General features: G+C 32.2%; 2 long non-coding RNA genes across 2 annotated transcripts; both read left to right on the forward strand.

Annotated features, from left to right (window-relative positions):
• The first annotated feature begins 1,270 nt into the window (after window positions 1–1,270).
• On the forward strand, window positions 1,271–2,486 carry LOC128283612 (uncharacterized). The gene is made up of 2 exons (XR_008273999.1): window positions 1,271–2,072; window positions 2,263–2,486. It is a non-coding gene; the product is annotated as an uncharacterized LOC128283612 (long non-coding RNA).
• Window positions 2,487–8,083: 5,597 nt separating this feature from the next.
• On the forward strand, window positions 8,084–9,033 carry LOC128283611 (uncharacterized). The gene is made up of 3 exons (XR_008273998.1): window positions 8,084–8,195; window positions 8,335–8,449; window positions 8,776–9,033. It is a non-coding gene; the product is annotated as an uncharacterized LOC128283611 (long non-coding RNA).
• The last annotated feature ends 4,673 nt before the right edge of the window (window positions 9,034–13,706 follow it).

Consider the following 13,706-nt stretch of genomic DNA (forward strand, 5'->3'; position numbering starts at 1 on the left):
AGCAATCGTGCTAGTCATGTTACCGTAAAAGTTCCAGTTATCCACAACAAAGTCCCAGAAATAGGGATGTTTTCTCCAACTAGCTAAGAACCGAAAAGGCCTACCAAAAGAAGTATTGCTGTCTAAATTAAAATTGAAAAGAAGAGGCCTATGATCCGATTTTATTGTTGGAAGATGAGAAACCAAAGAAGAAAGAAAAAACTCCAACCACACATCATTTCTTAAGGCTCGATCCAACCTCTCAAACAAATTACTACAGTGCCAAGTGAATGGAAAACCCTTAAAACCAAGATCTTGAAACTGCACCAAATCCACAAACTCTTCGAAAGATGAACACTTCTAACCTCTTACCTGACCACCTTTTGTGTCACTTGGAAATAAAATGACATTAAAGTCCTTGATAGTCATCTAAGGATAAAAACTAGATGAAATAAAAGTAATAAATCTCTCCAAAAAAGCTTCATTTTCTATCTATCAAGACTACCATAAACAAAAGCAATAAAAATCAACACCGAAAGATGGATAGAGCACATACGAACCAAGATAAATTGGGAATGATTCCCAACCACCTCGATATCAAGGGCTTCCTTCTAACCTAACTATATACCTCTAGAAAAGCCAACTGCTTTCATGCAATGAGATTTTTCCAAACCTAGATTTGCAATAATAGTGTCTACTTTAACTCTGTTAACTCTTGGCTCAAGAATACTGATAATATCTGATCTATATTATTTATTATATTCACTAAATCTTCGAGGAAATTTAGAATTCCCTGCATATTTAAGGAAAAGATGGATAAATTCATAATAAAATGTAAAAAATTAAGAACAAATTTATTATTGACTAGCAATAGAAATGTCCAGTCGTTCCCCTTCTTCGTTCATCATAATCTTAACTTTTTGCCCATTTAGCTCAGAAGAAATAAGATCTGTTGCCTTCAACATAGATTCAAAAAAAGAGACTCGAGTATTTCTCGAGGACTTGAAACGGTTACCTGGTCCCGTAACTATTTTATTAATATTTATTTTCCAAACCCCTTTGGCCCAAAAGATTTCTCTCCAATCCCCTTTCCTTTTGTCGACCTTGAAGAACCCCCCACAATGTACAATTCACTAGTTTCGATTAATTTAGGATTCTCCTTCTTCTGAAAGACAATTGCTGAATGCTTTTTAGCATCTCAAATACCACTCATCACAGCCACTGCTTCTTCATTTAGCTCCTCAAAAGTCAGATTAAAGCGCAAGGAAAAATCATTATTACCTTCAACTGGGATGGAAGAAAAAATGCTAGCAACCACTCCAACATTAGCAGCTTTAAGATCGTCATTTTTTACCGTAATTTAGGGGGCCTTCGAAATAGTGTTTTCCAAATTGCTTGCTAGAAATGGTTCACCAAGGGTAGAGTTTAAATTAATTTTCTTTGCTGTAGTCGAGGGGTCCTTTGGAAATTCCTCTTTTTTAAACCCTATATGAGCCTCACAAACATCCACATAATTTTTTCTCTGCACGCCCGATTTAGATCCAAGAGAAACAGAAGGCTTGCAAGTTGTTCACCGCCGTGTCTCCATCCCAATAAGAAAAACCACATATTTTTGGCCCTTAGAAGGTCCAATAGCCTGATGGCGTTCCTGCTAGATGCGATTAATGAGCCCAAAGGATTGACCCATATTATCTTTTCTTGCACCAGTACCCAAACCTCTTATCCCATTTCTAGAGCTACCCCATCATCAATTAAAACCTTTTTCCCATGCTTTTATCTCGACAAGTATTTTTTAATAAAATTTCTATTCACCACTTTCCAATCTAGTGCCATTAGAGGTTGATATCTTGAACCCATGATTTTCTCCCCTTCTTTAGACCTTTCAAATTTATTAGGTTCACGAGATTGGCGCCTTGATTTCTACTCCACCAACATCCACAGGCTGTATTCTCCATTTTCGATCGACGGTTCCAGAGCAGCCGGTGTGGTGCTAGCCGACTGTAATACCACCTCCGATGCAGTAGAAAATGAAGATCTATTTGGTCAAATTTTCCTGTTATGGCCATACCATCCACACAAAAAGCATACCACCGGTAAGCTCTCATACTTGATTTTCTATATCTTCTCATTGAATAGTACTTAAGACATTAGAGGTCTGTCTAGATTTATAGAAACAACCATACGCGCATAATGCCCTCTTGCCTTGTTGTTTGTATTGAAATATAGTTTTGTCACTTTTTTGATCAAACCCCCAATTTCTTATAATATTTCCTTTCTGTATAGAAAACTCGGAAGACCTGGAAACTTGATCCACCTAATTACAAAGTTGGGTATTGGAGAGCTAGGTTAAAATCGATATATCAAAGTTGAACAATTAAGCGCTGTCCAAAAAAAATCCAAGGGCATTGTGACAATATCTTCTCATAGTCCTCCACATTCTGATACATGTCTAAAAAATAGTCATTCTCGATATCCATCAATTAAAAAGGCTTGGTAGGTTTTGATAATCCGTAAAGTCTATTTTGTAAAGCTAGAAAATCGATACTCCCTAATAACTTAAGTACCACTGAAGTGGCCATTTCCTCTACAAAGAGTTGATGGATCTTTTTTGAAAAATCAATAGAAGGGATGTCGTTAACTATCGACTTCTTAACATCTTCATCTTGTAAAGCAAAATCTTTGTCCAAGGGATTTGATTCGTCCACCACTTTCTGTTTGTCTGATTTATTACCCAATACCAGATCATTCCAAGATAAAGTTCTGGTTGTCATTGTATGCACAACCAGCTCATCCTCTAAAACACTAGTCGAGTCTTTGAAATGTACCTTTTTCGTGCTCAGAACTCCAGAAAAAGAAAAAGCCATGTTTTTACATTTCCACAACTTTTAAATAATAAAATAAATAGGTTTCAACGTACTCAAACCAACTTCTTCTTAAAAGTTGTCTTTTTAATTAAATTAAATTAATTTTTTAATTTAATAAAACTTTAATTTTAAATAAATTTTAGTTAAAAAGTGGCACGTTATTGTTTAATGAATGTTAGTTGTCATAATGTAATTAATTAACTAAGCGTTTTTTAATGAATTTAACAATTGAGATAATTAGTGTTACGGAAATATATTTTAAGTACCACTTTTTGATCAAATATATTTTAGCTACTTAGGGATCAATTTTGCATTTAAATATTGTTTGTCAAAGTTTTGATTGATTGTTTTTTTTAGTATGGGTTATGGTTTCCTGTTATGGAATCATTTAAAGGATTTTTTTAAAAATTCTTGATTTTTATTATATTTTAGTTTATTTATTTTAAATATATTTTTAAAAGTTTTAGGTAATGATGTTATGGGTAAGAAAAAAATCCGATTTGTAGTATTTGGGTGATTTTTAGAATACAAGTTAAAAAGTATAGTTACCTACATCGAATTGAACTCCTTTTTTTTTATTGAATTTGTAACTAATGTTAATTTTTATGATATAAAAATAAATATTGTATATTTAAAATAGAAAAAATAACTTAATATTCTATATTAAAATATTCTTTTAAAAATATTATATAATAGTTATTGAATATGTTTTATTTACTTGAATTTTTTTAGAAATATTTATGATAGTGATTTTAAAATTTACCAAATAATGTCAAAAACTAAAAAGAAACTTATTTTGTCAAAATAATTTAAAATTTTTAAAATTCAAAATTAGTATGAAAAATTGAGAACTAAATTGAGTTATCGTGAACAGTTTTAAAAAATAAAAAATAACTAAGCGGAACTAAACTCAACCCCTATATGACGTGACACAATGATAGAGTGTTATGATATCGCATCTTAACAATGTTAAGAAAAGAAGACAAAATGTGTGATGAAATATAAATTTAAATACTAACTTAAAACGAGAAAAATATTAGGTGGAAACATGAAAAAAAAACTGACCAAATTCAGTGGTCAAAATATGAGTTATTCCTAAAATTTATGGTGTTTAGATTTTTATTTATTTATTAGTTTGTTTACATTGATAACTGGTTAGCTCATAGTATCAATATTGTAGATAGCATAGAAATTGAAATTAAAAATTTTAAAAGTACGAATTTTATTATTTTATATTTATAAATCCTTGAAAAAAACACACACAAATAGAAATTATTGAAAAACAAACAAAATTATAATATTATTGGATTGTTTTACTATAATGAAATAGATTTATATGGAATCCAATTAAAGCAGCCCATATATTTTAATAGCCCAATGTTTAAGCCCTAGTTTCATATTAAGAAAATAAGTTACTCTATTAGGCGTTTGAATTACTTTGAAATTTATCTGGTTGCAAATTGTATAAAATCATTAGGTTTATCATAAAAAAACTAAAATAAATAAATAATAACAGTTAACACAAATTCTCATGAAAGCTTGTAGGTAGAAAATTACAAAAAAAAATTATAATATTATTAATTAATTTTGATAGTTAATATTATTAATTTTTCAATTAAATTATTAAATTATTACATAGTTATATATAATTGGAATGTCCTAAGAATTATAGACCATCACATGGCTTTCCATTTATTTCAAGTTTGCATTTCTTTCTTTTCATTATAAGCAATAATCAAATTTCAATATTGACCTTAGATTATGTTGAAACTTGAGATCTAATTTGCATATTTTAATTTTTGAAATAATTTGATCTCTCTACTTTAATAATGTCATTAGTTAAGTCTAAATAGTAACTACTATTAACTATTTGAGTCAAAATGATGATGTCAATTTTAATAATACTACTCTAACAAAAATAGAAAAAATATTATATCATAATGAGTTCAAATGGGTGCTTTTAAGGTAAAAAAAAAATCTTAATTAGTATTTTCAATGTTATTTTTATTATTATATCACTACCAAGTGTATTTATTTGTTAATTTCAAAATGTGACATTAGAGCATTTAATAGTAGAATTTTAACTGGTAACAACTGAACTTGAATTTTTAAATTTGAATATGAAAATAAAAGTAGGAAAACTAAATTCTAAATGTACAAAGTGTATAGGGACTTAGAGTATATCTTAACCTTCAAGTTTTTACTTTATAATTTAGCATAAACAAATAATTAACCCAACGCAGAGAGTAGATCAAGAGCCATACGAATATATAACTAAAAAAAAAACAACCAACCATTATATATTTGGGTGTAGTTACATATACCTATTACAACATTAACCCAAACATTCAGTTTATTTAATTTGAATTTGATTATCAATTTGAATTCACTCAACTCAAATTTGAGAATGACCCAAACTTATAATGACATGAACCCCAATTAATGGGATTTAAATGGTCAAAAAGTGTAACTTGATATTATTGAAACTCAAAATCAACTATAATTGACTTTCTATCTTAGCTCAAGGTAACCATTACATCTTCTTTTATGAAAAAATCAATTACTAACCAATGGAAATTAACTCATTTAACACCCTATACCCGGCCCAGTCGCCAAGCCCAAAGATTAGAATGCCACACCATCATCACACATCATACACATTTTAAAATGTCACATTAATAGGCAATCGTCCTCTTTATTAGCGTTCTTACAAATTTTTAAGTCAAGCATATATTAATCATCATTAAAACATGTCAAACATACTTCAAACAAACTTATAATATCAATTAAACATGCATTAGAGCCACTTAGCAAAATTCTAAAACAAGTTACGCAAGTATCGATACTAAAACAAAGGTATCAATATTTCTCTCATATGGTATCGATACCGATTGGAAAATCAATACCAAAACAGCATTCCATTTCTCGTTTAAAAATCAAACCCCAGAATTTATCGATACCTTTATTAAAGTATCGATTATTTTACCCTTAGTATTGATACTCGTGATATGGTATAGATACCAAATTACATTACTGACTTCTCGCACTTTCAAAAATCATAGAGGTATCATTTTTAAAACACGAATATCGATACCTCTACTCTAGACCACAAAAATACTGCACATCTAAACATTTAATCCATTCCAAAAAATATCTAATCAACATGCATCATTTACCTCTTTAAACCAATGTCAAAACGACCAAAATAATAGTTCAAAACATCAAAAAGATGTCCGAGCAAGAATCAACATACCTGTCGAAACCCTTTTTATTTTGAAAGCAATGGGGATCGAATTTTGAAAACTCAAAAATGTGGAGTCGCCACCAACCTTTTGTTTAGGTGTGATTGGATCACCTAATAAACATTTTAAAACAATTCTGGTTCACAAAAATTTAAAAATGGGTTCGGGAGTCGGTTACGCATGAGGAAGGGTTAGCACCCTCATTACGCCCAAAAATTGGTACCAAATTGATTTGATGCTGTCCTTGTAAAAAATTTAAAGGAAAAGATTTTCTGAAGTATGATTTTTCTTAAAAATGTTTGAATAGCTCAAATTAGCGGTCAAAAATCTCTCGTTCCAAGGACATGCGGTTTTATACCCAGTACGATTGGATATGATCCCTTATACCTTTAATGTACGATCGATTTTCGACTTTTGAAAAATTCGTGCATTAAAATCATAATAGATTATCTAAATATTTGGTTCACCAGAAAAGTCATACCCAGTACGATTGAGCACGATTTTCCGAATTCTCCAAATATTAGATATTACCTTATTTCAGAATTTTTGAATAACAGAAAATTGAAAATTTGCTCAAAAAACACGTTGATTTGCATAAAACTTGGGATACATGTTCATTGAAATTGTTATTACAAAATACAAAGTTCAAATCAAATTATATATGAAATATTTAATACACAAATCCATTCAAAATTGATAATTCTCATGATAATTTAAATAATGTATTAAATATGAAGGAATGACAATACATGATATAAAATTATGTACAAAAGAAATTTATGAAACATGTATATGCAAGTAAAAATTGGATATAATTATTTGTAAAAAAAATGAAATTAATAATGTATGAAAGAAACAAAGTAAATATATAAGTATATAGGTAACAAAATATATATATAATAATGCATAAGGATAATATGGGAGTGTGTACAATAAATAAGTGGTATGATTAAAAACATGGTTCCCAAAAGAAATATATTGTACATATAAATATCTTTAAAATAGGTTCTACACATAAAAAATATTTATATGAAGATATATGAGAATAATAATATGTATCATAGTAAAAATAATTTAATATGTGTTATACATGTGAGACACTTTAGAAATAATTGTATATTTAAGTAACATGGAATTAAAATTTGAATTATAAAATTAACTTAATTTTACTGTGAGATATACATACAAAGAAATTTTAGAAATAGTTGAATGTTGAAGTAAAAAAAATTGAATTTTAAAATCAACTTAATTTTATTATATATTATAAGTTTACTAAAACTAAAAACAGTTAAATACAAATTTATTAGAAGGCTATATATATATATATATAATAAGAACAACAAGGCTTTAATATATGTAGATTAAACATAAATACCAAATATACTTAATAAACATGTAAATATATGGATGAATCCAAGAGAAATTACAAAATATCATGAAACTAATAGTATACACAAACTAAAATGAATTATATTACAAATAGTACACCAATTATTAAAATAATAGAATAAAAGCAGAAAAGATTACAAAATTCGCTATCAAAATAATACAAAATATCACAATCAATGATAAAGCATGTAAAAAATGTATGTGCAGTAAAATAAAGAAATAAGACTTAATTGAAGCAAAATTGAAACAGGAGAAACAATTTACAAACAAAATAAAATAAAATTGGATCAATGTGCCATGCGCACAAACATGTAAGGGTCATTATTGAAAATATCCCGCTCAAAATGCAATAATGAACCGCGGATCCAATTGAAAACGCACAAACTAGCGGGCCAATTTTAAAACATAAAGAAGGCGAATCGGGCGCAAATTGAGGGCTCGCGAAAAGGGAAGGATAGGTTGCACAAATAGACCATTTTAGGCACAAAAGGCTCCCCTCACCCTTCTTACACGGTACCGTTTTGTTTAATAGGCTATTTAAGCCTTCCTTTTCCCATTCTCTTCTCCAAAGGCGACCACTCATCCCACTCAAATGTACACCCCAAAATCAAAATATTAGGGTTCATATTCACGACCATGGAACCACCATTTTATTTGGTGGCTATTGATTTATGAACCACAACTAGACCTCACCATCGAAGGCTCCACTCGAGGGAATTTGGTAAGCCAATTTATTTTTCTTTTTTTTTTAAAAAAAAATTTCCTAGATCTGATATTGTTTGCTCAAGAAAAATCAAACCGAAGTTGAGAACCTACATATTTAACAACATCTGACCCTCACCCTTATTTCAATATTTCAGAAATATTAGGGATTTCATTGGCGTCATTTTGAGGCATGAGGTCTAATACTTTTAGATTTCCCTTCCAACTTCGATCTCAACGAAGTGAAATAGAGGTCTAAAGCCGATTCACAAGGTAAAACTTGACTTCTTTTTGTTCTAAAATGCAGAATGATGAAGGTAATTGCAAGGAAAAAAAGAAATAAAAAAAAATAAGGGAACAAATTGAAAAAAACCCGAAAAATCACCCTTCAAGAAGTTTTTTTCGAAAATTTTTGTACTCTTCTCTGCGTATAGTGTGCTTGCGTAAGTATCTATTTTGTGTGCGTAAAAAATTATGGATTACATCACTGGCTTTTATATCCATATTTCCAAAATAAATAAAATCTAAAAAATCCTATTTTCCTACTGTCATTTGCTGTGAAATTTGTTATTGACTCCTTCTAGTGTCTTCTTTTGCAGTCTCAGTTGTACGGAGAAGATGATCCGGGGATCTCGCATGGAAAACCATCCCTCTAGTATTCTTCCAGTATATTCTAGGAGCTGCTGCTGAAATTCTCCTTCTTTTGGGTTCTTTTGGGTTTAGGCTAGGATATGGATTTATTAGAGTTGGGTTTTAGGACATGGGTTATTTTTGTATTTTGAAAATTGTAAATGGACCTTTTTTAGTCTTGGACCTTATTCATTTATTTGGGTTTATTTATTTGCAAATAAATTAAACGGGCCCGGGCAAAATTGGTTGACTACAGCTGCCCCTCTTTGCTCATTAACGTGTAACGGGAATAGAGCAAAGACTTCAAAAGAACCGATTTTGCTTGGTCTTGTTAATTTTTGGCTTTTTGGCGCTTCTATTTTCCAAACACCTTTAGGAAGATGAGGTTGATAGGTTAAATCTGCTCCATTACCGATACATGGAGATAAGGTTCACCATTTTCAGTCTACAGTCTGCTTCCTTGCTACCTCAAGAAAATAAGACTCCCTTTTTAACCTGCTCTCTTGCCACCTCAAAGAAATAAGGCTAGTGGTAAAATCTACTCCATTACCGATACATAAAGATAGGATTCACCATTCTCGATCTGCTCCGCTGCAACTTCAGGGAGATAAAATCTTCAATTCCCATTCTGCTTCCTTACTACCTCAGGAAAATAAAACTCATTCTTCAACCTGCTCTCTTGCTACGTCAGAGAAATAAGGCTTGGTGGTAAAATCTGCTCCATTGTCGATACATGAAAATAAGATTCACCATCTGTAAAGATCTGCTCCGCTGCAATCTCAGGGAGATAAAATCTTCAATTTTCAGTCTACTTCCTTGCTACCTCAGAAAGATAACACTCATCTTTCAACTTGCTCTCTTGCTACCTCAGAGAAATAAGGCTAGTGGTAAAATCTACTCCATTGCCGATACATGAAGATAGGATTCACCAGTCTCGATCTGCTCCACTGCAACTTCAGGGAGATAAGATCTTCAATCTTCAGTCTACTCCACTGCAACCTAAGGGAAATAAGACTTGTTATGATCTGCTTTACTGTAACTGACACTTCAACCTACTCCACTGCAACTTCAGGGAGATAAGGTTTGTAATCTTCTATCCATCCCGCCGCAAGTTCAAGGATATAAGATCTGACTTCACCGATGTTACTACACTGTCCTCTCGGACCTGTCCTGTAGACTCGGTTTCATGTATCATGCTTATGACAAATAATTAGGATGTTATGATCAAAATGAATCAAATGCTCTTAACTAAATGTGATGCTTATGTTAAATAATTAGGATGTTATGATCAAAATGAATCAAATGCACCTAACTAGATGTGATGCTTATGTCAAATAATTAGGATGCTATGATTGAAATGAATCAAATGCTCCTAACTAGATGTGATATGAATGATAATGAATGCAAAAAACTGAAAATGATCTTTTTTGAATGATCTTTTCTTTTTTCTTTTTCTTGGAAAAAAATGCTTAAGGCATCATTGCTTGTTATTCACCAGAGCCTTATCACTGACTTATTATGCTGCTATCTTATTCGGCTGGTATTCTTGACAGAAAACCCAAAGAAACAATCACATTCTACTCAGCAAGCTTGCCCCGCTGTTATTTTAGAGTCCCTTACACTTTAGTCTTCTGGGACATAAAATTTGAACTTCCCACTGTAACCTCAGGGGAATAATCATTTGATTTCTTCTATCCATCCTGCTATAACTCAGAGGTATAGGATCTTCAATTAATTTGATCTGTTACACCATTCCCTGGGTATAATGAACAGATGTATATGCCTGATATCTGTATAAATGCAGAATACCATTTTCTTTCAAGAATAACCCCATTGCTCATTCTTTGTCGGGATTATAACACCAATTAATATCTTTGACAGAAAATCCAAGGAGATAATCTCATTTTAGGCTTTAAATATTTTCAACCCTTGGTCCTATTTCAGGCTCCTGTATTATTTAAAAACTCCCCAAAGTAATACTCGAAACTTCCTTTATGAAAGTATTATTAGTCCAAAAATCGCTATTTCAATGCAAAATGCTTGAAAAAGATCATAACCATGGACAAGAAAGGAATTAATTGAGAACATAGCTTGAAACAAACAAGCAAATGCAACCAAGAAAGAAATCTTTTAGGACGTGACCTGACAAGAACAAGGTAATCAAAGATAACAAAAAATGGGTGAAAGCTAGGTGCCCCAGATATCGCAACTTGATCTTCTCTGTACCAACTTCTTGAGGACCATTCTGAGCTCAATCTGTGTTTATGGGATCTAGAGTACTTTATCAATGCCCCAAGACGTAACATTCTTCTTTCATTGTTAATTCAGGCCTAGCAAGACTATTGCATGCCCCATTTTAATCCAAATCTGAGCTGCCCTTGGGTTTTCAACTCAAATCCCCTTTGGTCTCAAAGCGCCCTTTGCAGGTTTTCACTTTGGCCTCTCCTTTTTCTTTCTTTTTCAATTTCTTTGATTGATTCTTTCTTTTTCTTTTTTTTCTTTTTCTTTCTCTTTTTTATTCTGATTTTTTTTAAGGTCTCAAGGCGCCCTTTGCAGGTTTTCACCTTGGCCTCTCCTATAGAACACTCTTTGACTGCATTTTGAATTCCTCGAACTGGGCAAATCCTTTCGATCAAAAACAGGCCTTCTTTACATAAGGTCCCTTTTAGTTTGGCATATTTCTTCCTTTAAAGTCCTTTTGTATAGGAAGGATCTTTTTCAATAACAAACTCCCCTTATGGAATCCTCGAGGATAAACCTGCGTCATCCGATTGCGATGGCTATCTTTTAAATTTGACTGACCATATCAGGATTGAACCCATTCTAATTCATCCAACTTTAGTTGTGCCAAGACTCGAAGAAAAAGAACCTCGTCTTCAAAAACTGTTTCAGTCCTATAAATCAATGTGTTGCCCCGGTGAAGGTTTCGACCTACGTTCAATAAACATAGAGGGTAAATGATAACTTCTTTATGCCAATCCTTACAAGACTCTGTCATTTTCACTATGACTTTTGTTCTATTATTTGCTTTTCCTTTTTTTCTATTTTTGAACTTTTGTTTTTCTTTTTGAATGCCTTTGCTGCACTGTGATATATTGTTTGATCTTTGAACAGATTGTATACTTTTGACATTGGGCAGTTGTATTTGAAAGTAATCCTTTCTGACATTACTTATTAGCAACCTTTTTCTTTTTTTTTGTTGTTTTTTTTTTGTTTTTTTTGTTTTTTTGGAATTTGATGACTATTTGTCTTGTAATATTGACATATGAAGCTACCTTCACCCTCTTCATGAAGTAATCAATGATTGCCAAGATGAATCGATGTATATTAGACGAGAATGGCCTGATAACATCCTTGCCCCACATAGAGAAAGTCTGTGAAGAAATGAATAAGACACATGAATCTTGTCTCACTAAATACAGCCCAACTAATGCGATCCCCTTCCATGGTGAATCAACAGTACCCAAACCTCATGATTAACGTGGCTACCATAAAACCATCTACATGTGTCCTTCTGACGCCATTTAGACATTTTGTATTATCCACAGATCTTAGTATCCCAGGTATATCTTGACATGATCATGCGAAAACATCTTTTAATTCTTAAAGTAACTCAAAGATAATTCATTTCGTCTCTGTGATGACTCAGGTTTCAATCTTTGCCCCTTGTTCACAATGTCCATTGACCCTTCGTAAAGTAGGATCTTTTTTCATCTTATTCTACCGTCCTTAACAAATCAGGAAATATGTCACAATCTCTGTCATCTTCAAAGTCCTGAGATCCGATTAAACATCTATCTCACCCCAAAAGGGAGTCAGTTACAACGTTGCTCATGTCATTGATATCTGGGGACCTATAGTAGGTACAAAGGCAAATTCCAAGGATATTTATTTGTATGGTATGATCGTGAATGAAGAATGAAAGCATATTTAAAAAGTAAATAGTCCAAAGAACATAAGAATATGTAAAGAATGAGAGAATATTTAAAAAAGCATGCATTTTATTGAAATAAAAATTTTAGACACAAGCCTATTTCACAAAAGGATTCTTATTGCCCCTAGGCTTAAGGCAACAAGAGTGTTTTGAATATTACTCTGGACTAGCTTTTAAAAATACAGGGATCTCTGCCACAGTCCCATTGCTCAAAGCACCCCCAAGTACATAAGGGCTTGGAAACCTTTATTCCTTGGACCTCTCTTTGGATATGTCATTCAAATTCTCTTTGATAATTGGTGGTTATAACCCTTGGCTGGCCTATGTTGACCAATTTGGAAGGCATGCTCATGATGTTCACTTCATTTTCCTTGTTTCCCGGAGTTGACCCTTTGGCGCTTTCTCCCATATCTATTTTCCCATTTCTTATCTCACCTTCAATCATCTCACCGGACATTACTATATCTAAAAAGCTCAGAGTAGCACTTCCCAACATATGATTAATGAACGGGGCTTCCAGAGTATTGATGAAAAGCATCGCAGTCTCCTTCTCTAAAAGAGGCGGTTGGACTTGTGTTGCTACCTCTCTCCATCTTTGGGCATATTGCCTAAAGCTCTCATTTTGCTTCTTTTCCATACTTTGCAAGGTAATTCTGTCAGGTGCCATGTCTGTTATGTGACTATACTGCTTCATGAAGGCTTGTGCTAAGTCTTTCCATGATTTGATTTTAGCACGACTCAATTGATTGTACCATTTAGCTGCTGACCCGATCAGACTGTCCTGGAAGCAATGAATTAATAATTGGTCGTTATTAACATATCCTGTCATCCTTTGACAGAACATTGTGAAGTGAACTTCAGGACAACTAGTCCCATTGTACTTTTCGAACTCTGGAGTTTTAAAATTTAGCGAAAGTACCAGATCGGGAACCAAACTTAGATCTTTAGCGTCAATCCCACAATAGA

Source organism: Gossypium arboreum, chromosome 11, assembly GCF_025698485.1.
Source record: "Gossypium arboreum isolate Shixiya-1 chromosome 11, ASM2569848v2, whole genome shotgun sequence".
Classification (NCBI taxonomy): domain Eukaryota; kingdom Viridiplantae; phylum Streptophyta; class Magnoliopsida; order Malvales; family Malvaceae; genus Gossypium; species Gossypium arboreum.